This window comes from Vombatus ursinus, unplaced genomic scaffold (genome assembly GCF_900497805.2).
Source record: "Vombatus ursinus unplaced genomic scaffold, bare-nosed wombat genome assembly UNPS02011014.1, whole genome shotgun sequence".
Taxonomy (NCBI): domain Eukaryota; kingdom Metazoa; phylum Chordata; class Mammalia; order Diprotodontia; family Vombatidae; genus Vombatus; species Vombatus ursinus.
In genome coordinates this window covers 438,845-462,737 of record NW_020950792.1, presented here as the reverse complement: position 1 = coordinate 462,737, position 23,893 = coordinate 438,845, and the positions used below count along the sequence as shown (strand labels likewise).

At 36.6% G+C, this 23,893-nt stretch overlaps 1 protein-coding gene across 1 annotated transcript in view; it reads left to right on the top strand.

Moving 5' to 3' along the window:
* Positions 1–23,893, top strand: part of HS6ST3 (heparan sulfate 6-O-sulfotransferase 3) — an 824,577-nt gene that overhangs the window by 695,643 nt on the left and 105,041 nt on the right. The window lies entirely within an intron of this gene.

Genomic DNA, 23,893 nt, shown 5'->3' with positions numbered 1-23,893 from the left:
GTCTCAGACACATGACACTTACTAGCTGTGTGACCCCGGGCAAGTCACTTAACCCCAATTGCCTCACAAAAAAAAGAGGATCATCAAGGATAGAACATTGGAAAAATTCATCAGGAGTTGGAAAAGAAGGCAGCTAAAGAGATCAAGAAAGATCTGTCAGAGAGGTTGAAAACTGGTAGAAAGCAGTGCCATGGTAGCAAAGGCTGGACTGATTTTCAAGAAGGAACTGGCCAACCATATCAAATACTGTAGAGAAGCTGAGAAGAGTGAAAACTGCTAAAAGGAAAATGTAAGTCCAGAGCTTGGGAGAAAAGTTTAGATGAGAAATGTAATATTAGGAGTTTCCTTAGAGAAATGATAAATACAGCTCTAGAAGTGTATCAGATTGTCAAGGAATCTGAAGAGGGAGAGAGGTCTTATGAGAGAATCTTGGGCAAGGTTCTTGAAGGAGAGAGACCATGTCCTATACATCTTTGTATCTCTCATAGCACTAAGTACATTGTTGGGCTTATAAAAGATACTGAATAAGTACTTGTTGATCAATTGATTTATATTAAATGTGGATTCATGGCATGGTTTCTTTGAATAGTGTGCTTCTGTGGTGCATTTAAAATATGACATCACTGAAAAAAATCAATTTAGAAGCAATGTTTGGGAAATAACTATTACCTAAAATAAGTTTTACCTGTAATCTAAGAAATTAATATTTGCTGTAAAAAGCCTACTAAAGTCTCTGAGGTATGCATTCCATTGGTCTGGTTAAAAAAAATGAAAAAACAAACAAAAAAAACAAACAAACAAGCAAAACACTTGGTCCACAATTATTTCTTAGTGTGGGATACCTGTGAAGACATCCTCAACTTTGTAATTCCCTTCTTCTAGTCAATGGAGCCTTAGTTTTCTCACTTTCAATTACCTCCCCACAATCATTTCATGAGGAAGAACTGATCATTCACAGGGTTCAAGTCTTAGGTGATTTTTTTTTTTTTGCATTAGTCATATTGTAAGGAAGAATCAGAACCAAAGGGAAAATCCATGAGAAAGGAGGGAGGGAGAGAGAGAGAGAGAGAGAGCACTTTGATCTGCACATTCAGACTCGATAGTCCTTTCTCTGGATGTGGATAGCATTTTCCATCATGAGTCTTTCGGAATTATCTTAGATCATTGCATTGTTGAGAAGAGCTAAGTCTATCAAAGTTGGTCATCCCACAATGTTGCTGTTACTGTGTACAATGTTCTGGTTCTGCTCACTTCACACAGTATCAGTTCATGTAAGTCTATCCAGGTTTTTCTGAAATCTACCTGTTCCTCATTTCTTATGGAGCTGTAGTATTCCTGCACATTCATATACTACAACTTGTTCAGCCATATCCCCAATTGATGAGAGTCTCTCAATGTCCAATTCTTTGCCACCACAAAAGAGCTGCTATTTGTACATGTACGTCCTTTTCCCATGTTTATGATTTCTTTGGGATATAGACTTAGAAGTGATATTGCTGGATCAAAGGGTATCCACAGTTTTATAGCCCTTTGGGCATAGCTCCCAATTGCTCTCCAGAATAGTTGGATTAGTTCACACCTCCACCAACAATACATTCCTGTTCCAATTTTCCTACATCTTCTCTAATATTTATAATTTTTTTTCTGTTTTGTCATGTTAGGCAATCTGATGGGTGTGATGTGGTAATCTGAAGCAATTTTTGAAGGCAAGGATGAGCCAACAATTTGCTATTTCAGTATCCAAACCTGGACAATATTCAAGATTAGATTGTAGGGGAAGAGGAATAGTCAGGAAGCTACGAATGGTCAGGTTGTCATGAAACTTGTACAAATATAGCCTAAATGTGACAGATAATGTTCTTGTCCCATTGCTTCCCAAAACACTGCTTCTGTTATCTCACCTTCACACACATACTCATGGGTATCTTGATAGTGATGTTTCCAAGTATTGCACCTTACCCTCATCATTTTTACCTGCATCTATTTGCTAACACATATCTCTAATTTTGAGAAGGTATGACTTTCATGGGGATGATTTCTAATCATATCTATATCTGGCTTCAGAGCTACTTACTAATCCTGTTCACTGTGTGGATAAATCCCTGATTGCAATGGCAGTATATTGACTCTTTTTAGGTTGGGGTTGTGGGAGGATGGAATTAGACATGTGATTTCATTGATGTATAGAAATTCTAGTGAGGATGCTCCTTTTACTTGTATAGGCATATATATTTATAGTACATATGCCTATAGTATATCCTTTATATAGTAAATATAGTAAATACAAGTATATACTTTACTAGTATAGGCATATGTATGTATACATATATGTGTGTGTGTATGTTTATACACGAACATATTTGTGTCTACTGGTAGCCATCTCTAAAGGGGGAGTGGTGAGGGAAGAAAAAAAAAGAAAAAATATAGGTAGATATCTATATCTACCTATCTATCATCTGTCTATAGTATAGTGGGCAACCATTCTGTGTCTTAGTCTTAGAGGGTTGCCTTGGGAAACTTTGATAAATACTTCTTGAGGGGTTAAACCACTTGCCCTGGATAACACAGGGAGTACACATCAGAGATGTGACTTGAACCCAGATTTTTTGGATACTGAAGCTGGCTGTCTATTTAGTATAGGCCATTAAAGGCCACCATGCCTTCCATATGTTTAGTTTCTTCATAAGAGAAGAGGGTCACAGATATGGATCTAGAAGGGACCAGAGATTTATAAAGGTTATTAAACAGCCAGAAATGGAAATCATGTCCTGGTACTCAAAGGGATCTGTGAATATACATAAAATGATAAGAATAAACTAAAGAACTTCTATTGCCACTCTGGCGCTAAATCTATAATCTTATCATCACGTGGATGCAGGTATTTCCTCCAGAGATGCAAATTGCAAGCCATCCTCTCCTGCCCATTCTGAATGACACTAGATTATGTCTTCCCAAAAGCTTACTGTGATGTGCTAGTAGCCTTCTGTGCTTTTTCTTCCTTCGAGTCTCAGGTAAAAGACCACTTTCTTCAAGAAACCTTTACCAATCCTTTTTAATGTTACTGCCTTGCCTCTGTTTGTTATTTTTTTTTTGTTTACAACTTATCCTGTTTCTATCTTGTTTGTACATAGTTGTTTGTATGTCATCTCTCCATTAGACTGTAAGTTCTTCAAAAGCGAGGACTGTCTTTTATTTTTCTTTGTATTTTCAGTGCTTAGCATAGAGTCTGGAAGGCAGTAAGAAATAAATGCTTATTTTAAATTTTTATTTATTTTATTCTGAACTTAAGAAATAAAACAAACATTTCCATAACATAGTAGAATAGGAAAAAAAGATGATTTTACATGAAACTGCAAATCTGTTATATAAAATTTCCTATGCCTTTTAAATATATAATAAAGTTATCATGTAACTTTCTTTTTTTGTCATTTTTTCTTCCCTCCCTCTCCCACCTTAGAGATGGCTACCATTAGACACAAATATGGGTATGTATGTATATGTGTGTGTGTGTGTGTGTATGTACACATTCATACATATATATTTAAAATGATTCCATATATACTTTTATTTATCAGTCCATTCTCTGGATACAGATAATGTCTCCCTTCATACGCTTTTGTAGTTATTTTGAGTATTTATCATAGTCAAAATGACTTAGTCACTCGAGGTTGTTCTTTTTTTTAAATTAAATTAAATTTAATTTAATTTAATTTTTGGTCATAGTGGATTCCTTTATTTCCCAGTCTTCTTTTCTTTTCTTTTTTTTAATTAATGAATTTATTTATTTTTAGTTTTCAACATTTACTTCCACAAGATTTTGAGTTCCATATTTTTACTCAATCTTGCCCCTCCCCCACCCCAAGATGGTGTGCATTCTGAATACCCCTTCCCCTAGTCTGCCTTCCTTCTATCTCTCCCCCCCTTCTCTTATTCCCTTCTCCTTCTATTTTACTGTAGGGCAGGATAGATTTCTGTATCCCATTTCCTGTATTTCTCATTTCCAGTTGCATGTGAAAACATTTTTTTTAAACATGTGTTTTTAAAACTTTGGGTTCCAAATTTTCTCCCTTCCTCCCTCCCCACCCACCCTCATTGAATAGGCAAGCAACTCAATATAGGTTATACATGTGCAGTTATGCAAAACAGTTCCATAGTAGACATGCTGTGAAAAACTAACTCTATTTCCCTTAATCCTATCCTGCCCCCCCCATTTATTCTATTCTTTCTTTTGACCCTGTCCCTCCTCAGAAGTATTTGCTTCTGATTACCCCCTTTCCCAATCTGTCCTCCTCTCTATCATTCCCCTACTCTCTTGTCCCCTTCCCCCACCCCCATTTTCCTGTAGGATAAAACAGATTTCCATACCTTATTAAGTGTGTATGTTATTCCCTCCTTAAGTCAAATCCTATGAGAATAAGATTCATTCCCTCTCACCTTCCCCCATTTCTCCTCCACCAAAAGAGCCTTCTCTTTTCTGTTTTTTTTTGTGACATAATTTACCCTGTTCTACCTCTCCCTTTCTCCTTCTCCTAGTATAAACCTCTCTCACCCCTTAATTTTATTCTCCAGATACGACCCCTTCATCTTCAACTCACCCTGTGACCTCTATCTATCTAGCTATTTGTCTATCTATCTATCTATCTATCTATACATATATACATATAAATTTTCCCTTCCACTACCCTAATACTGACAAAGGTCTCATGAGTTACAAATATCATCTTTCCATGCAGGAATGTAAACAGTTCAACCTTAATAAGTCTCTTATGATTTCTCTTTCCTGTTTACCTCTTCATGTTCCAATTGAGTCTTGTATTTGAAAGTCAAGTTTTGTATTCAGTTCTGGTCTTTTCATCAAGAATGCTTGAAAGTCCTCTATTTCACTAAATGACCATTTTTTCCCTGAAGGATTATACTCAGTTTTGCTGGGTAGGTGATTCTTGGTTGTAATCCTATCTCCTTTGCCCTCTGGAATATTATATTCCATGCCCTGCGGTCCCTTAATGTAGAAGCTGCTAAATCTTGTGTTATCCTGATTGTGTTTCCACAATACTTGAATTGCTTCTTTCTGGCTGCTTGTAATATTTTCTCCTTGACCTGGGAACTCTGGAATTTGGCTACAATATTCCTAGGAGTTTTCCTTTGGGGATCTCTTTCAGGAGGAGATTGGTGGATTCTTTCAGTTTCTATTTTGCCCTCTGGTTCTAAAATATCAGGGCAGTATTCCTTGATAATTTCTTGAAAGGTGATGTCTAGGCTCTTTTTTTGATCATGGCTTTCAGATAGTCCAATAATTTTTAAATTGTGTCTCCTGGATCTATTTTCCAGGGCAGTTGTTTTTCCAATGAGATATTTCACATTGTTTTCTAATTTTTCATTCTTTTGGATTTGTTTTACAGTGTCTTGATTTCTCATAAAGTCACTAGCTTCCAATTGCTTTATTCTAATTTTTAAGGAAGTATTTTCTTCAGTAATCTTTTGAACTTCCTTTCCCATTTGGCCAGTTTTGCTTTTTTTTCCCCTCATTCCCTCATTTTGAGGGCATTGTTCTACTCATTGGCTTTTTGGACCTCTTTTGCCATTTGGGTTAGGCTATTTTTTAAGGTATTATTTTCTTCAGTATTTTTTGGGTCTCCTTTATCAAGCTGTTGACTTGTTTTTCATGATTTTCTTCATCATTCTCATTTCTCTTCCCAGTTTTTCCTCTCTTACTTGCTTCTCAAAATCCCTTTTGAGCTCTTCCAAGGCCTGGGACTGATTCATATTTTTCTTGGAGGCTTTGGATGTAGGAGCTTTGACTTTGTTGTCTTCTTCTGGTTGTATGTTTTGATCTTCTTTGTCACCAAAGTAAGATAATATAGTCTGACTCTTTTTGCACTGCTTGCTCATGATCCCAGCCAATTACTTGAGTTTTAAACTCTTTGTTAAGGTAAGAGTCTGCTTCCAATGTGGAGAATGTACTGTCCTAACCTTTGGGGGTTTGTACAGCTGTTTTTAGAGATACTTCTAGGGACCTGTAAATTTTCAGTTCTTCCAAGGTGGTACGATAAAGGGGGAGGTATTTTCTCTTCACCACCACAATAGGTTCCCCCATGCCAGCACTCCTCCTTGCCCCAGGACCACCCCTCAGAACTGTGACCCAGATCCAAGCAAGGGCAAAGCAAGAGATTCCTGCCTCAGCCCTGGCAAAGAGATCCCTGCAATTCCCCTCTGATCAGCCACTCGATTCCCCCTCAGTCTGTGGTCCAGAAACTCAGGAGGCAGCCGCCTACGCTTGGGACTTGTGGCTGAGACCTAGCTTCTCTCTCATGGCAGAAACAGCCTTTTCCCACTGACCTTCCATGTTGTCTTTTGCGTTTTGTGGGTTGAGAAGTCTGGAAATCACCACAGTTGCCCGTGATTCAGCCCTTTGAGGCCTGCTCCAGGTTCACTGCGGCCTGCACACCCACACTGAACTGCACTCCTCTCCCTGCCCAACGTCATATACCGTTCTGATCAACCATCCAGGCTGTCTTTGGCTTGAAATTTGTTTCGCTCTGTCTTTTTGTGGGTTCTGCTGCTTTAGAATTTGTTTAGAGCCATGTTTTTTACTAGTATTTGGAGTGGTTTGGGGGACAGCTCAAGCAAGTCACTGCTTTCACTCTGCCATCTTGGCTCCGCCCCTGGAAGTTGTTCTTAAAACAATATTGTTGTTACTGTATACAATGTTCTCTTGGTTCTGCTCATTTTGACTCTTCATTATTTCATGCCAGTCTATCCATATTTTTCTAAGATTATTGAGCTCATCATTTCTTATAGCAGAGTAGTATTCCATCACAATAATATACCACAACTTTTTCAGTCATTCCCAAATTGACAGACATCCCCACTATTTCTAGTTCTTTGCCACCATGAAGACAGCTGTTATAAATATTTTGGAACATATAAATTCTTTTCTTTTTTCCTTAATCATTTTGGGAAATGAATAAATGCTTCTTGACTTACTGACACTGCAAGTATGCCAGTAGAGCTGTCCACAATGAAACTTCTCTCACCACATGATCAACCATCTTTTTATATCTCATGTTTCTTTGATGACATTTTAATAACTTCTTCATAATCACTTGTGTGTCATATGCTGTAGCCTGTTCATTCCCATCATATACCTTAAATTACAGCTATGTCCCAATTAGTGTGAATTCCATGAAATGGTCACTTGTGTTTGAATTTGCACTATTCAAAGTTATAATTATATAAATTTTGGTCCTTGGTTCTAGCCCAATGGAAGTATGTGATGTAAATTTAAATAATGCAGCTGCTTAAAAGGATTCATTATTTGCACTAATTAGGACCTACTTGTATCAAAGTTATCAAATGAAACCAAAAGTCACTTATGTCCATCATTTTCCTATTTTTTTTTTTGACAGGAAGGTTGCGACAATATGTTTTTAAGTGCTAGAATTCTTAAATCTGTCTTTATCCAAGATGACATAGTAGTTAAACTCCACAATTTCAGCTTCAGTCCTTTGTGATCAAGTATTAAAGTGGCTTTCCTTTTTCAGTCATTTTTCACATCAGTGTCATCTTATATGAAAAGTTTCATTTAGTACAGTGAAGTTTGAATTTCTGTGATTAATGGGAGATGTGAATTCCTTTCTCTTATTAAAACTCTATAAATGAAGACACTTTAAATGAAATGCATTCTTGCAGGAAATTGCATCATAATGGTGTTCTTTCTAGCCCACAAGCCACAGGGTTTGGCAGTAGCAATGTGAATCCAGTAAAAATAACTTGTTATCTCGCACACTGGGGAAATTAGAAGTGTCAATTAGTCAACAATTGTAGCTAAATTAATTTAATAAAGCCATAGAATCTCACAATTTGAAGGGACCTGGATGTCGTTTGGTCAAACTTCACATATTCTTTCAAGTGGTTTTCTTTTGCCATTAAAATGATCTATGAGTGATTGAAAGATCCAGAATATGTGTGTGTGTGTGTGTGTGTTGAATTGTTTGCAAAAACCATGAAGCAAAGATCTATTTTTTCCTCTTCAAAAATAGTAGAAACAATATATAACAACTATGGCAACCCTTGCCCTAAATTCAGATAATCTGAGATTTTTTTCTTTATTAGCTTTAAGATCATTGCCAGTTAGTAGAGAGTATGGTCCTCTGGTGAGCATATTGAATTTTGACTCGGGAGACTGCTGAGTTTGACTATTATCTTCTAACCTTTCTATTTATTTGCCCATGGGTACTTGACCTCAGTTATCTTATCTATAAAATAGGGATAATGATATCATACCTAACAGGATTGACATGAAGGACAAATGTGATAATAATGTTCTTAAATTGGAAAATTTGGAAAATTTGAAACTCTATGTAAATATTAGCTATTAATATATGATTGAATATTTGGATGAAGGTGGAGTTATCAGAAATGCCAAATTTTTCCAGTCTTTCCAGTTAGTAAAGATTACACAGCTTTTCCCATAGTTACTACTCATTACACTCTACCCACTGTCCCCAGTTGCCCTCTTGTAGCAGCTCTCCAAGCTGTGAGTAAAATCCTGTAATTATAGTGGAAATCCTACTTAGTGAATTGCCAGTCTTTCTATTTATTTTGAAGTGGGATAATGGGGCCATGATTCATTATAGAGTTTTTGTGCATGCCTTAATTCATATGCTATTTAAAGCAAAACCAAAAATGCAGCATGGACATCTTTTCCTTGCTAGGGTGACAGAGAGGCTGTAATAAATCAGAAAGAATTTGGTACAATTCACTCTTGTGATATAAATTTAGGGTAGGGTTTAATTTTTGAAGATTTATCAATCTAGTGTTTGAAGGGTCACATCACAAAAAGGGCTCCGTACCTTACAACTCTTTTGCCAAGCTGTGATTTATGAGACCCTAGTACCAATAAATCATACTCTTTGGTTCCTCTTTTTTCTGTCAGAACTAAGAGAATTATTTTGAAGGACTAGACTTTTTTGTCTCTGATGAAGAGGTTGCCTCCATCTTTTCCACTAGAACATATGAAAATTTCAAGTTTTCCTGTTAAATTGTCTTATTATATGGTGATGGAGCTGAAGGGTATCCTGCGTGTACTTGTCAATTAGACTAGAGAAGGTGGCAGTTAAGATTTCCTCAGAAATGCCTGGATTTTCCATTGCCTTTATGGGAAACAGTATACAGCAGAAATTACATCTGATTTTGTGTATTTTCCCTATTTCCTTTGAAGAGAACAGTTTTCAGTGGGCCGAGAAAATGAAAATTCAAATTAAAAGTCAGATTGTAAGCAATATTTATTTTTTAAAAGGCAAACTTCTGGAAAGTAGTAAAGAAAATAATAATCTTTTTACAACCCTTCAGGTAAATAACTAACACGGCTAAAAACCAGAAGCCTTAAAGCAAACAGCAGGAGTAAATCAATAACTCCCACACTGAGGGAAGAAATTATTTTCTATTCAGGATATCAAACAAAACTCTTTAATGTGATATTAATGACTGAATGAACAGGCTTCTTATTTGCACTTTTTGTGAGGGGGAGTCTGAGGATTGCCACTTGCTCATCTACCTCAAATCTGGTAAGAACCTCATGAATAATGGTTTGACATTTTCAGTGGGAAAGGAGCAGCTTGTCTTCAAGTCTGAAAAGCTTTCTCCTTTTGATCGTCATCTTTTTTCTTCTTCTGACGAGCAGCATTTTTTCATGTCAACTTTCAGTAGACAAATGCTCTACGAGTCAGAGAGAAGAAATCAGAAAGGTAATGAGGTAGGCCAGAAGGGGGGGAATGGAAACAATTTTGTCCATCAAAACCAAATGTGTTGCCTGCATGTGTTCACATTCTTTCCAGGGCAGCTTTGTTCAATTCTGCTCCATTCACTATGTTTTACAACAATCAAATCCAAAAGAGCAGGAGGGAGTGTGATGATAAGAATATGAAGGCAAAATGTGAAGATAAAAATTGTGGCCTGTAGGATTTCAGTGGTCTACCTGAAACTGAGCTTTCTGTTAGACAAGGAGTTAATATCTCATTGAACACAATTTGGTCTCTAGCTTGCCTTTCCAACCTTATCACAACACTACTATCTATCACATGCTCCACATTAAAGCAAACTGGAGTTGCTGTTCCCCAAACACTCTATGCACTTTCCCTCAACTTTGAGTGAGCCATTCTGTAAACTTGCCAGTGACATATATTTCTCCTCTTTGTCCCCATGGACCTACCATTTCTACCTGTTTAAGTCATACTTATTTTCTCCCCACTGTGAAATTTTGTTTGTTTTTATTTTTTTTCTGATTCCCAACTCCTAAGATGCTAGCGGTCTCATCTGAACTTTCTGATCATTATTCATACTTCCTCAAAATTAATTTAGTCCTTCCAAGATGGGGATTTCATCTGTGTGGGTTCTTCCTCTAATAGCTATCACCCATTTATACAATGTTTTAAGGTTTTCAAAACACACTCCTCCTAACCAGCCTGTGAAGTAGGTAGTAAAGGTATGATTTTCATTTTATAGATGAGAAATAGGCTCTGTGAATTACCCATGATCACTCTGCTTTTAAATGCCTGAGACAGTGCTAACCCAGGTTTCCTTATTCCAAACTATCCATCCACTCCACCTCCTTCATATATAGACAATGCCTCCTTGCCTTAGTGGATGGATTAATGAGTTCCTATGGCCAAAAAGAAAAATATTATAATGACATCAACAACAACATTGCTTGCTTTTAACCTTCTTTTAATTAATCTATTCAAACAGCTAGCTCTTTCAACTTAAGCTTATATGGTCCTCAGGTGATTTATATACAATCCATTACCAGGATGATGCCTTTATATAGCATTTGATAATATAGGATTTGATAATATACTTACTGTATTCAAATTTGTGTAAGTATGTGTATAATCATGGAATCCTAAATTTGGAGCTTGAAGGTACTTCAAAGATCATCTAGTACAACTACCTCATTTTACAACTCAGGACACTGAAAAGCAAAGAAGTGACTAGCCTAAGGTCATGTGGGTAGGAAGTGACAAAGTCAGGATTTGAACCTCAGGTCATCTGACACTAAAGCCAGCAAGCCTTTTCTTCTACTCTGCTGCATCCAAATTTACTATTTATATTGTTATACATTTCTTATCACCTCAATATTTTATAAACTTCTTGAAGAAAGAAACTATGTAAGACCAGTGCTCATTACATATGATAGGTGCATAATAACTGTTTATTAAATTAATCAAATAATAAATTAATCAATAATATCTAGATTTATAGAGCACTTTAAGGTTTGCAAAACACTTTACATATGTTATCTCATTTGATCCTCCCAATAGCCCAAGAGGTAAGAACTATTGTTAGGCTCACTTTACAGATGAGGAAACTAAGCCTGAGGGAGGTCAATGACTTGCCCAAGGTCACACAGCTAGTAAGAATCTTGGGCAGAATTTGAACTCAGGCCTTCCTGACTCCAACTCCATAACTGCCATAATCAAAAAATCGTTTACGGGTATCCCTTCCACAAGTGATTTTCCCCATCACAGTTTCAATATATTGTGGGTCAGCATAAGAAATTAAATGGGAATTTTGGAGGAGTTTTGTGGAAGCTATAGACAACCCATGAAGGCCAGCAGATGACACAGAAAAAGTTTAGAAATTTAGAAATGCCTAAATTTTACAATAAGGTATTGTAAACACCCCATAATGAAAAAAGAAAAAAAAATCAAACTTCTTCTCTGGTAGGAAGAGAGGGCCAAAAAAATTTCACTCAGATTTTCCAGATCAGTCTCCATGACCCTAAACCCCTTCCCCCTCCCCCACATGGAAGGGATAACTCTATTTAGCACCTATTATCAATCAGTTCACAAGTACTTAACAACATTGTGTTAGGCACCCAGTGTTACAAAGAAGTATGAGTCATTTCCGTTTCCCTCAGGAGGCTTACAGTATTATTGAGGAGTCAAACTAAAAAAGGATTCAAAAAAGAATAATTAAGTGCCAAACTTTGTGGTTGTGACTCATAAGTGAAATAGGCTTTATAGATGATATACTGTGTGAAGCTGGAATCACCTTCTAGAGGCACTCTATTGATAAGTATTTTCTCTTATGCCCAACGTGTTCCTGATGGGATCATCAGTTGCTTTACAGGAAGGTGCCTTAAATGTGCCTGGACATTATGAAATGACCAACTGCAGGGTAGTAGGAGGTATTTATGAATCTGCAATGCACTATGTGAGCCACAAGTGGTCTTTAATAGTGTTATTATCCCCTTCAATGAACCTGCTTGATGGTAGTGGTGATGGGCAGGGATTCATGCTTTATAATTTTGTATTTTGTTTTTTAAGGTCATATAGTCAGGATCAATAAGGTCCAGATGCAGGTAAACTACAAATATTGCCCATTCAGTTTATGTAGATTCACTTTAGAATATTAAATGCATGAGATCCAAGCTTCTTATTCCATGCAACGTGATTTACTATGTGTACCAGAAGCATATCCTAATAGTCCCTGAATTGATCTGGTTGCCATGTGGTGAAAAGTAAACACTTTCTTACTTGTTGATTTCATGTTTTCCTCTAGTACAGTAGTGTCACATTTTGCCTTGCTTTGGTTAAATCTCCAAAACTTTTCTGGAGCAAGTAAGCAAACCTCACAGGGGCTGGGTTCCAGCCTTAGAGAGAAGAGGGAGAAAGCATCTGCTTCCCTGACAAGCTTCTTGTCAATTCTGTGAAAGCAGAGCTATGAGAAGTCAATCTTGTAATAGCGACTGAAGAAGAGACACAAGCCACATTGCAGACACTGCAGAGATCCCTAACTAGAGTCGATTGTACCCCCTATACATTTTTCCTATCGGTGTAAATTCACTGAATTATATTTCTAGGTATGGCTTCCATACCAGTTCTGAGGATGTTAAGTTGAGGTTTGGAATAAATGCTAAAACCCAACTGGAGAGCTGAATATAAGAACTAATTTGGACACACCTTGTTCAAAATATTGTCCCTATTGGTATCTTATGCCCTTCTTGTATTGTGATATATTTGAGCACAAAGATCCTCTTTGGTAAAAACTTCTCTTCATGCTACAGCCTCCATGAGTACCTCCCCCAACTTCCACCCCTTGCTCTGGGAATAATCTGATCAGCACTAACAGTTTTGGAAAGATATCTGTCAATTGCCATATAACTCCACTCATAATCCCAGTGACTTCCCTGACCAAAACACCCCTGCTCAGTCAAGACTTCCTTATATATGTTGCTTCCCCTTTTGAAATGTAAGTTCCTTTGTATTTGTATTAGTACTGCTTAGTACAGTGTCTGGCACATAGTAAGAACTTAATAAGTGCTTTTCTATTCATTCATTCATTGCTAAGAGTGGGGGTCCACCTTACCCAATTAATCATAGAACACCCAGATTGAATCAAACAATCAAAAATAAATTAGGTGTGAATAAGTCCTTCATCAATTTGAAAAGATCATAGAGGCTTTGATTCATAGGATGAAGACAAATGATGCCACAAAGTGAATATCTTTTGATTGATTGAAGAAGATTAAGTCACATCTCTTAGACTACATATAAAAATGGCAGTCTAATCTGGAGCCAGAAGTCAAGTGGGAGAGGACTCCAAATTTAGGAGCTAAGGATTCCAGGTCCCTGATGGAGAATCATTTAGGGGATGGGAAGACATCGGGGAGAGAAGAGTACCACACTCTTCCTAGTTCCTCTACTCCATTGACTAGGAGACAATACGAGTGGAAAGAAATATGCCAAGGGTAAACTTAAGGCATTCAGGAAGGGCAAAAACACTTCTCTGGGTTATACAGAAAGGGAACTGGCCAAGACAAAATTCAAGAAACCTGGAATTTCCATAGGCATCAGCAGCAATGTGCACTATGAACCTCTTGAGGGTGGGAACTATCTTTTGCCTTTCTTGTATTCTCAGTACTTAGCATAATGCCTGGCACCTAGTAGGAATGCTTATTGACTGACTTGAAGCCAGGAGCAGTATCTCTAGTGCAGCAGTACCTGATAACAATTATCTCCACCAGAAATTGAGAGACAAAGTTGAGTACAAACTAGAAACATTGGGGAAAGACAGCTTCAGTACTCTCTTAAGTACACTGATGCTCAGGACTTGTAGTAACCAGGAGTTATGAGTTAGCCTTCAGCATACAGGTTCCCTATACATGTACCTCACTCCAATTTTAATATAATTCCTCTCCCCAGGGACCTTGTATGTGAAAAGAGAGAGTGAACTCCTGGTTTGGAGGCATTGTTTCTATAACAACTGTCCTTGCTAGATCTACTTAGTAAATATCCTTTATGAAAGCTAATTGGGTTTGGTTGATAAGCAATGAGAAACACACCAGCTACTGAGGAGATAGAAAAAACAACCACTCAGGATTACCCCTATAATTTTGAATGGAATAATAGCAGCACCTCCTGGGCACCCCCAATTGAGAGTGCCACTGTGAATAGAGAATATGAACCCAGAGGGAGTACAACAAATTAATTCTTCTAGCACAGAAGTTCTTTCAGAGAGTTTGAAAAGTTGGATGTGGGAAAAAATTACACCTTTATTTTACTAAGCCTCTAATGGAAATTTAGTGTTTCCTTCAATACTTTAAATGATTGTTCTGAGAAGAGCTCTATAGGCTTCCCCAGAATGCCAAAGCATTCAGTGATACCAAACAAAGTTAAGAACATTATGTTATGAAATTGCTTGTACTATTCCATGAATTAAAAATAAAATTAAAAAAAAATAAAAACAAAACAAAACAAAACAAACACCTGCTCTGCACCCAGTAGGCACTTAATAAATGTTTGCTACAGTTGTTTATGTGGTTATTATAACTCATTTCTATAGTACTTTAAGGCTTTTGAAGCATTTTCTTTGAAACCATCCTAAGCTGCTATGATAGGAAGTTTTATTGAATGCTGGAGGGTTGGGCAGATGAGGGTGGTCCTATTTAAGAGTGTAGACTGCAGGGCTGGGGACCTGTGGCCTTGAGGCCACATGTGGCCTTCTAGGTCCTGAAGTGCAGCCATTTGACTGAATACAAACTTCAGAGTATGTTCTGTTTTTCCCTCACCCTTAATGTAAAGAATTCAAACAGGAAACAATTTCATTGGGAGGGGTGAGAAAACTCTGAGTGCTCCATCAGGGCGGTAGATATCTCCAACATCTCCAAATTACCTTCTTCCTCTTTGTTAGGCTTCCTGATAGGCTGATGGGCACAACTCTGCCAATTCCTACTTCAGATTGCCAAGGAGGGGCTAGGACAAACCTTCTTTTACTTCTTCACTAGGAATTTGACCTTACAATGAGATAAACTTCTAAAGTGCTTAGCATAGCACCTAGTATACAGTTGGTGCTTATTAGATACTTTTTCTGTTCCCTTCCATTCCTATAACCCTCTTTCTCTACGAGTCAAATTCCTGGCTTATAGTCTTTCTCTCCACCCTTCCTTCCTTTCCTTATTCTGGAGAGATTACTACATTTATGTCTATGTTCCCTCAAATACCCTAACTTCCTAGTACCTCAGTTTCCTCAAATACCATGACATGACCAATTCTCACTCAATACTACCTGCAAATAGGAATGGTCATATTTTTCATCTTGCCACAACCCACAAGTGTTCCACTTCCATGTTCAAGAACTCTGAATTTCTTCAAGTGTTCATTATCTTTTTCTTTTTAATCTTTCCATCTCTTCCTGTGTCTCATTCCTCTGATACCAACTCTCCATTCTCAGAGTGACCTTCAGTCCCTTTATCTGTCAGTACTATCTTAGACCATCATGCTCTTCTCCCTTCCAAATCTTGACCTCTTGGAGAGCCAGTTCAACTATTCATTGTCCTCTACGCTTAAATCTCTTATCCCCTTGTCCTATCATCAATTATGCTTTGCCAAACCTCAACTCAGGGTATTCACACTACTCATTTCCTTTCCTATTCACTTGCTACTGAAGAGAACTGAAGGAAATCACAAAATCATTCTGACCAGGGTACTACAAATTTGACAGCTAATTTTAATTAGCCTGTTTTTACTTATCTCTGCCAGGACATCTGATTGGTTTTACAGTGTTTTAGGAATGTAATAACTAAAAAGAAGTGTATTCTCATTGGCCTGACCTTTTATCAATACAAGTAGCATGTTATAAGTATTGTAGAAGATGCAGTCATTATACTATTGATTTTTAATTTGCTATTAATAAATGCCTTTGGTTTGGTATCAGTTATTTGTCAAGGAATTATTATATATACATGCATATATATACCCAGATATGTGTATGTATATGTGTGTATGTATGTGTACACACACACACACACACACACATACATAATTAAATATGGGTTTTATCTTCTGTTATGCTATGAGATTTTTTTCCCTCTTTCTTCAACCTCCCAGCTGTCTGTCATCATTCTATGTTGGAATATCTTCCTAACATTCCATCGAGGAGGGCTAAGTGAAATCAATATGGCAATAGCAGGCTGCTTATGCTTTCCAGCTTTGCCAGGGAATGTTATGATTAATGGTTGGTGCCTGGCTCAATACCACTCTATTAGCACAATGCCCTGTCCAATCATTCTACTTGTTCATCAGATTGAATTAATTTTATGTATTGCTTGAAAAATATAGCATGAGGTTAAAAGAAATCTTTTATTAAATCCTCAATCAATTATATCTCGCTTGGAGCAGTGTTAGAACAATAGTTTTCCCTTTTTTGCCCATGTTTGTTAAAGAGCAATCAATATACAAGAATATTATGGGCTTTACAATGGAGATGAGGGAAGCTCATTGCCACGATATCTCCTATTGAATACCATGCATTTTCCTAGCAGCTACATAGAAAACGGGTATTTTTATCTATCAAGAAAAAAAGGATGATTTTTTTTTTAACTTTTTAATGTTTGGTAGAGTATCTAGCAAATCAATTCCCACTGATTTTTCATAGGTAGAATCAATCAGATCTTTATTTCTATGATGAAAATCTAAGCTATATTTTAATCATTTCATATTTCATATTTAAACAATTGATATAGTCTTCTAAGCATGCTCTCTATCTTTTCCCTTTATATAGCACATTGTAATAATAATTTAACATAGTGATAAATACAGATTATGCAAGTACATAGTAGAAATTGCAAATCATCACTGTGTGTTGCAAAAGTACATACTGAAAACATAGCGAGACATGGTCTGATGGCTAGAACTATATATCAGAACTTCATTAACTTTAATAGACTGATAGTCAACTTTTAGGCCAAAATCAGACCTCAAAATATCCTAGAGAAAATAATCAATAAACTGTATGAGAACCCAACCATGATTACAAACCAAACTTTTGTCTAATGTTTTCCAGACATAAAATGTATACACAGTGCTTTTTTTAAGCTAGCTATTGCCATACCAAATGCTCATAATCACCAAGGTGAATGGAATTAAAATCTCATAAAATCTAGAAACTTAGCAGGGGAGGTCAAAATACTGTGGGAACATGAAGAGGTGCATGTCATTCATGTAGTCCTGGCTTATTTGAGATATGCCATGGATGCCTTAAGTGAATCTGTATAGGAAGTACTAGCATCCTAATATTTTTATTCAAGTGACCAAAGCATTTCTGTGGAGAGAGCATGTAATATAAAAGAATAGAATAGCAAGAAGGATAACAAGTTTTCCTAGGATTGTTTTTATTTGAACCCATCAAAAATGATGAGAATATTAAGATGATGACAACAGACTCACATTTATTGTCACATTATTTTAGAGTGCTTTTCAGCTTTGCAAAATGCTTTACATTAGTTTATTCAATCCCTTCCACATACAGCAGTGATTATTATCTCCAAAAATTCAATAAGTCCATCCTATGGGCCAAGCAATATGCTAAGATTCCAGAGATACAAATAGAGCAAACTTTGGGAAATTTACCATTTAGTAGGGTAGAGAAAACAAAAACAAATGTTCCTAATTATAATACATTTTTCAATATGATAATCCCATAGGAGAAGAACAGAGTAATATGAAAAATTTAAGGAAAGATGATTCAATTATAGCTGAGGAGATCAGATAAGGCATTATGTAAGAGATTAGAATTGAAGCCTTGAAAATAAGGCAATGTTACCCAAGACCCCAGTTTTGGGATAAAAACTCACTATTTGACAAAAACTGCTGGGAAAACTGGAAAATAGTATGGCAAAAACTAGATGTAGACTGACATCTTACACCAAATACCAAGATAAGGTCAAAATGGGTACATGATTTAGACATAAAGGATGATACTATAAGCAATATAGGAGAGCAAGGTATAGTTTGCCTATCAAATCTATGGAGAATGGAGAAATTTATGACCAAACAAGAGATAGAGAACAGTATGAAATACGAAATAGATAATTTTGATTTCATTAAATTAAAAATTTTTGCACAAACAAAACCAATGCAACTCAGATTAGAAGGAAAGCAGAAATCCGGGAAACAATTTTTTACAGCCAGTGTCTCTGATAAAGGCATCATTTCTCAAATACATGGAGAACTGAGTCCAATTGGTAAGAATACAAGTCATTCCCCAAATAATAAATGATCAAAGGACAATGAATAGGCAGGTTTTGGATGAAGAAATTAAAGCTATCTAGAGTCATATGAAAAAAATGCTCTAAATCTCTATTGATTAGAGAAATGCAAATTCAAACAACTCTGAGGTACCACCTCACGCCTATCCAATTGGCTAATATGACAGAAAATGAAAATGATAAATGTTGAAGATGTGGGAAAATTGGGACACTAATGCATTGTTGGTGGAGTTGTGAACTGATCCAACCATTCTGGAGAGCAATTTGGAACTATGCCCAACAGGCTGTAAAAGTGTGCATACCCTTTAATCCAGCAATACCACTTCTAGGTCTGTATCCCAAAGAGATCATAAAAAAGGGGAAAAGACCCACATGTACAAAAATATTTATAACAGCTATTTTTGTGGTGACAAAGAATTGGAAAATGAGAGGATGCCCACCAATTGGGGAATGGTTGAACAAGTTATGGTATATGAATGTAATGGAATATACTGTAATGGAATGGTAAAGAGGCAGATTTCAGAAAAATCTGGATAGACTTACATGAACTGATGCTGAATGAAGTGAGCAGAAACAGGAGAACATTGTACACAGTGACATTGTGAGATGACCAACATTGATAGACTTAGCTTTTCTCAGCAGTGTAATGATCTAAGACAGTTCCAAAAAACTCATGATGGAAAATGCTATCCACACCCATAGAAAGAACTATGGAGTCTGAATGTAGATTGAAGCATACTATTTTCTCTCTTTTTTGTGTATTTTTTTCTTCTTTCTTTCTCATAGTTTTCCCTTTTGTTGTGATTCTTCTTTCACAACACGACTAATATGGAAATGTGTTTAATATGATTATATATGTATAGCCTATATCAGATTATATGCTGTATTGGGGAGGGAGGGAAAGGGAGGGAGAGAAAATTTAGAACTCAAAATCTTATAAAAGTAAATGTTAAAAACTAAAAATAAATAAATAAATGAAATTTTTAAAGAAAAGAAAGTAAGCAGTGTTTCAAAAAGGTAGGGATAGAGACACCATTTCAAGTGGGTGGTGGGGCAGGATAATAGGTTGCTCTTGAAAAGACAGGAATCCTGGTAGGAAAGTACAAGATTGGGAAACTTTAAGAAGGCTATTTTGAATAGAAGGTAGAGTATATGAAGGCAAATATGTAAGAATAGGGGTAAGGATTAGATCTAAGATTTCTTATAGATAGAGAAATCTTAAATTAGGAAACTTCCTCTACTCATGCAGACTGGTCCTTTCTCTGCAAGTGAGAGCTTTAGAAAGTTGCTTAGGGGGTGCAGCTAGGTGGCACAGAGGATAGAGCACTGGCCCTGGAGTCAGGAGGACCTGAGTTCAAATCTGGCCTCAGACACATAACACTTACTAGTTGTGTGACTCTGGGCAAGTCACAACCTCATTGCCTAGCCAAAAGAGAGAGAGAGAGAGAGAGAGAGAGAGAGAGAGAGAGAGCAAGTTCCTTAGGACACTGAGAAACTGGGGCTTGCCCAGGATATCCCACAGTTAATGTGTATAAGAGACAGGACTCGAACCCAGGTTTCTATAATGCCTCTCTATCCCCTCAGGTTATTTGCAGCATAGAATTTGTGAAGGTAAATAGTAGCATTCAAATAAAGTTAGACACTGGGATGTCAGGAAAACCAAAACTGCAAATTATTGCATATAGCCAGCACCTATATATAGCACTTTAAGGTTTGTGAAGTACTGTACATATGTTATCTTATTTAATCCTCACATCTCTGTGAGGTAGGTGCTATTATTTTATGGTTGAGGAAACTGAGGTACAGAGGGGTTAAGTGACTTGTCTAGAGAAAGTATGATGGAAAGGCATGGTGGGCATTAATTAGTAGGTGACATCATGTTTTTTTATGAGTTTTCATGCATGAGAGGTGATATGAAAGACATTATCAAGGCCAGTGACAGGGTGATCATGTAGTGAGAAGGAGAAATGGCATATATTACAGCCCATCTGCTACACTGGTAACCCCTGAGATAGTAAAAGAACAAGGATAGTAAAAGAACAAATCTGCCTGCTTACCATTATTATGGAACAGTATATTCCATTACATTCATATACCATAACTTGTTCGACCATTCCCCAATTGGTGGGCATCCTCTCATTTTCCAATTCTTTGTCACCACAAAAATAGCTGTTATAAATATTTTTGTACATGTGGGTCTTTTCCCCTTTTTTATGGTCTCTTTGGGATACAGACCTATGTTTAGCAGATCTTTTATGGATGATTTATGGGAAAACATAGAGAAGAATCATCCAAGAAAGGAAGATATGGAGGAGTTAAGACCTGTATTGATGGAGATAATGGGCATCTCTTGTATAAGTGAGATAAAAGTCCCCTTTCTATCTCATACTCAGCTTGCAGTTTGAGACGAACTGGCTTTTTGTCCCTTAATGTGACTTGATGATGTCCAGCTCAAATACAAAGGTCAGCTAAAATGTTCCTATGTTCCTGACTGACCTACCCAGTTTTAATTAATTAATTCATTTCTGATTCCCTCTTCAGCTTATATGTAGTTCCTTGGAGCAGTGTCTTCTGCACTGTCTACATTGTTAGATTTTTTCTTGTGTAAATATTCTTTCTTTACTCATTCTGCAAGGAATGTGATGGTGACTCCTCCTTTTGTAATTCTTCCAGGTGTTCTAATTCAACAAGCATTTTTTTAAGCTCTTAGGATGAAGGGACTGGAGATACAAAGACATAAAAAGGAAATAGACCCCGACCTCAAGGAGCTTATGTTTTACATTATTATCTGAACACTATAAATCCTATTGTCCATGCAAGGACTGTGGAATATTCTCATGGAGTGTACCCTCTCTTATCTAACCAATTTCAAAATACCTCCCATTTCATTTCTCCACATCTCAGCTGTTATATACCAGGGGATTGTATATTAAATTTAATACTGTGTTTACTTGAAGAAAACATCATTTGGAAGACAAATGTGTTAGAAAAACATCATGTGAATTTTCCAAAAATCTGATTCAAATTACTTTTGGGATTATCACTTATAGTGATCCCTCTCTTCCCAGTTAGCATTGATAATTGAAAGCTGACCATGCAAATATTCATTGCTTTGAGATAGACAACTCTTTAGTAGCATGTTCTCTTTAATCTCTTCTAAACACATTCAGTGCTCACTAAACATTAAATGACTAAGATTTTACTCCATTTTTTTTGTTCAGTCATTCAGTCATGTCCAACTCTTTGTGACTCCATGGACTTGCCAGGCCCTTTTACCTTGCACTATTTCTCAAAGCCTGTCCAAGTTCATGTTCATTGTTTCCATTATACTATCTATACATCTCATCCTTTGTTGACCCACTTTCCTTTTGCCTTCAGTCTTTTCAAACATCGGGGTCTTTTCCAGTAAGTCTTGTCTTTTCATTATGTGACCAAAGTATTTAAGCTTCAACTTCAGTGTTTGACCTTCCAGTGAATAGCCCAAATTATTTTCTTTAAATATTGACTAATTTGATCTCAGTATTGTCCAAAGGACTTTCAAAATCTTCTCCAGCACCACAATTCAAAAGCACCAATTTGGTGGCACTCAGCTTTCCTTGTAGTAAAACTCTCACATCCATATATTGTTATGGGAAAAAAAAAACAAAAAACTGTAGCTTTGGCTATGTAGACCTTTGTCAGCAAAGTGATGTCTGCTTTCCAGTATGCTGTACAGTTTTGCCATGGCTTTCCTTTTAATGAGAAAGCATCTTTTAATTTTATTACTGCAGTCTCCATCTGCAGTGATCTTTGGGTTAAAGAATATACAATCTGACACTGCTTCCATTTCTTCTCCCTCTATTTACCACAAAGCAGTGGGACCAGTTGCCAAGATGGTAGTTATTTTGATGATAAGTTTCAAGTCAGCTTTCATTCTCTCCTCTTTCACCCTCATCAAGAGGCTTCTTAATTCCTCTTCACTATCTACCATCACAGTGGTATCATCTGCATCTGAGATTGTCGATATTTATCCAAGCAAGACTAATTCCATCTTTTGGTTCATTCATCCTGGCATTTTGCATGATGTACTCAGCTTATCAGTTAAAAAATAAGGTGACAATATATAGCCTTGGCACATTACTTACCTGACCACTTTAAAGCATTTGGTCCATTTTGATTTTTTTCTTCCTTTTTTCCTTTCTATTTTTTTTTTCTATTTATGGTTTACTTTTGCTTACTTAAATGAGATACTTAGAGCATCAGCAAGTCTGTTTCTTTTAAACAGAGGTTTCTTCTTTTTTTTTTAGTAGTATCTTTTCCCAATTACTTGTAAAGATAGTTTTCAAAATTCATTTTTATAAGATATTGAGTTCCAAACTTTTTTTTCATTCTCTCCCTTCCCTCACACTTCCCCAAGACAGCAAACAATCTGATATAGGTTGTATATGTATAATCATGTTAAACATATTTCCTTGTTAGTCATGTTGTGAAAGAAGAATCAGAACAAAGAAAAAAGAAAAAAAACAAAAACAAAAAAGTGAAAATAGTATATTTTGATCTGCATTCAGACTCATAGTTCTTTCTCTGGATGTGGATAGCTTTTTCCATCAAAAGTCTTTTGGAAGTGTCTTGGATTATTGTATTGCTGAGATGAGGTAAGTCTATCATAGTTTATCATTGCACAATGTTGCTGTTATTGTGTACAGTGTTCTTCTGGTTCTGCTTACTTCAATCAGCATCAGTTCATGGAAGTCTTTCCAGGTTTTTTCTGAAGTATGCCTGCTCATCATTTCTTATAGCACAACTTAGTGTACCATAACTTGTTCAGTCACTCCCCAATTGATGGACATCCTCTCAGTTTCCAATTCTTTGTTACCACAAAAAGAGCTGCTCTAAATATTTTTGTACATGTGGGTCCTTTCCCCTTTTTTTATGATTTCTTTGGGATACAGACCTAGTAGTGATACTGCTGGATCAAAGGGTATGCATGGTTTTACAGCTGTTTGGGCATAGTTCCAAATTGCTCTCCAGAATGCTTAGATCAGTTCACAATTCCACCAACAATGCATTAGTGTTCAAAATTTCCCACATCTTCTCCAACATTTATCATTTTCATTTTCTGTCATATTAGTCAATTGGATAGGTGTGAAGTGATAGCTCAGAGTTGTTTTAATTTGCAATTCTCTACTCGAGTGATTTAGAGCATTTTTTCATATGACTCTAGATAGCTTTAATTTCTTCTTCTGGAAACTACCTCTTTATATCCTTTGACCATTTAGCAGTTAGAGAATGACTTGCATTCGAATCAAGTAGACTCAATTCTCTCTCTCTCTCTCTCTCTCTCTCTCTCTCTCTCTCTCTCTCTCT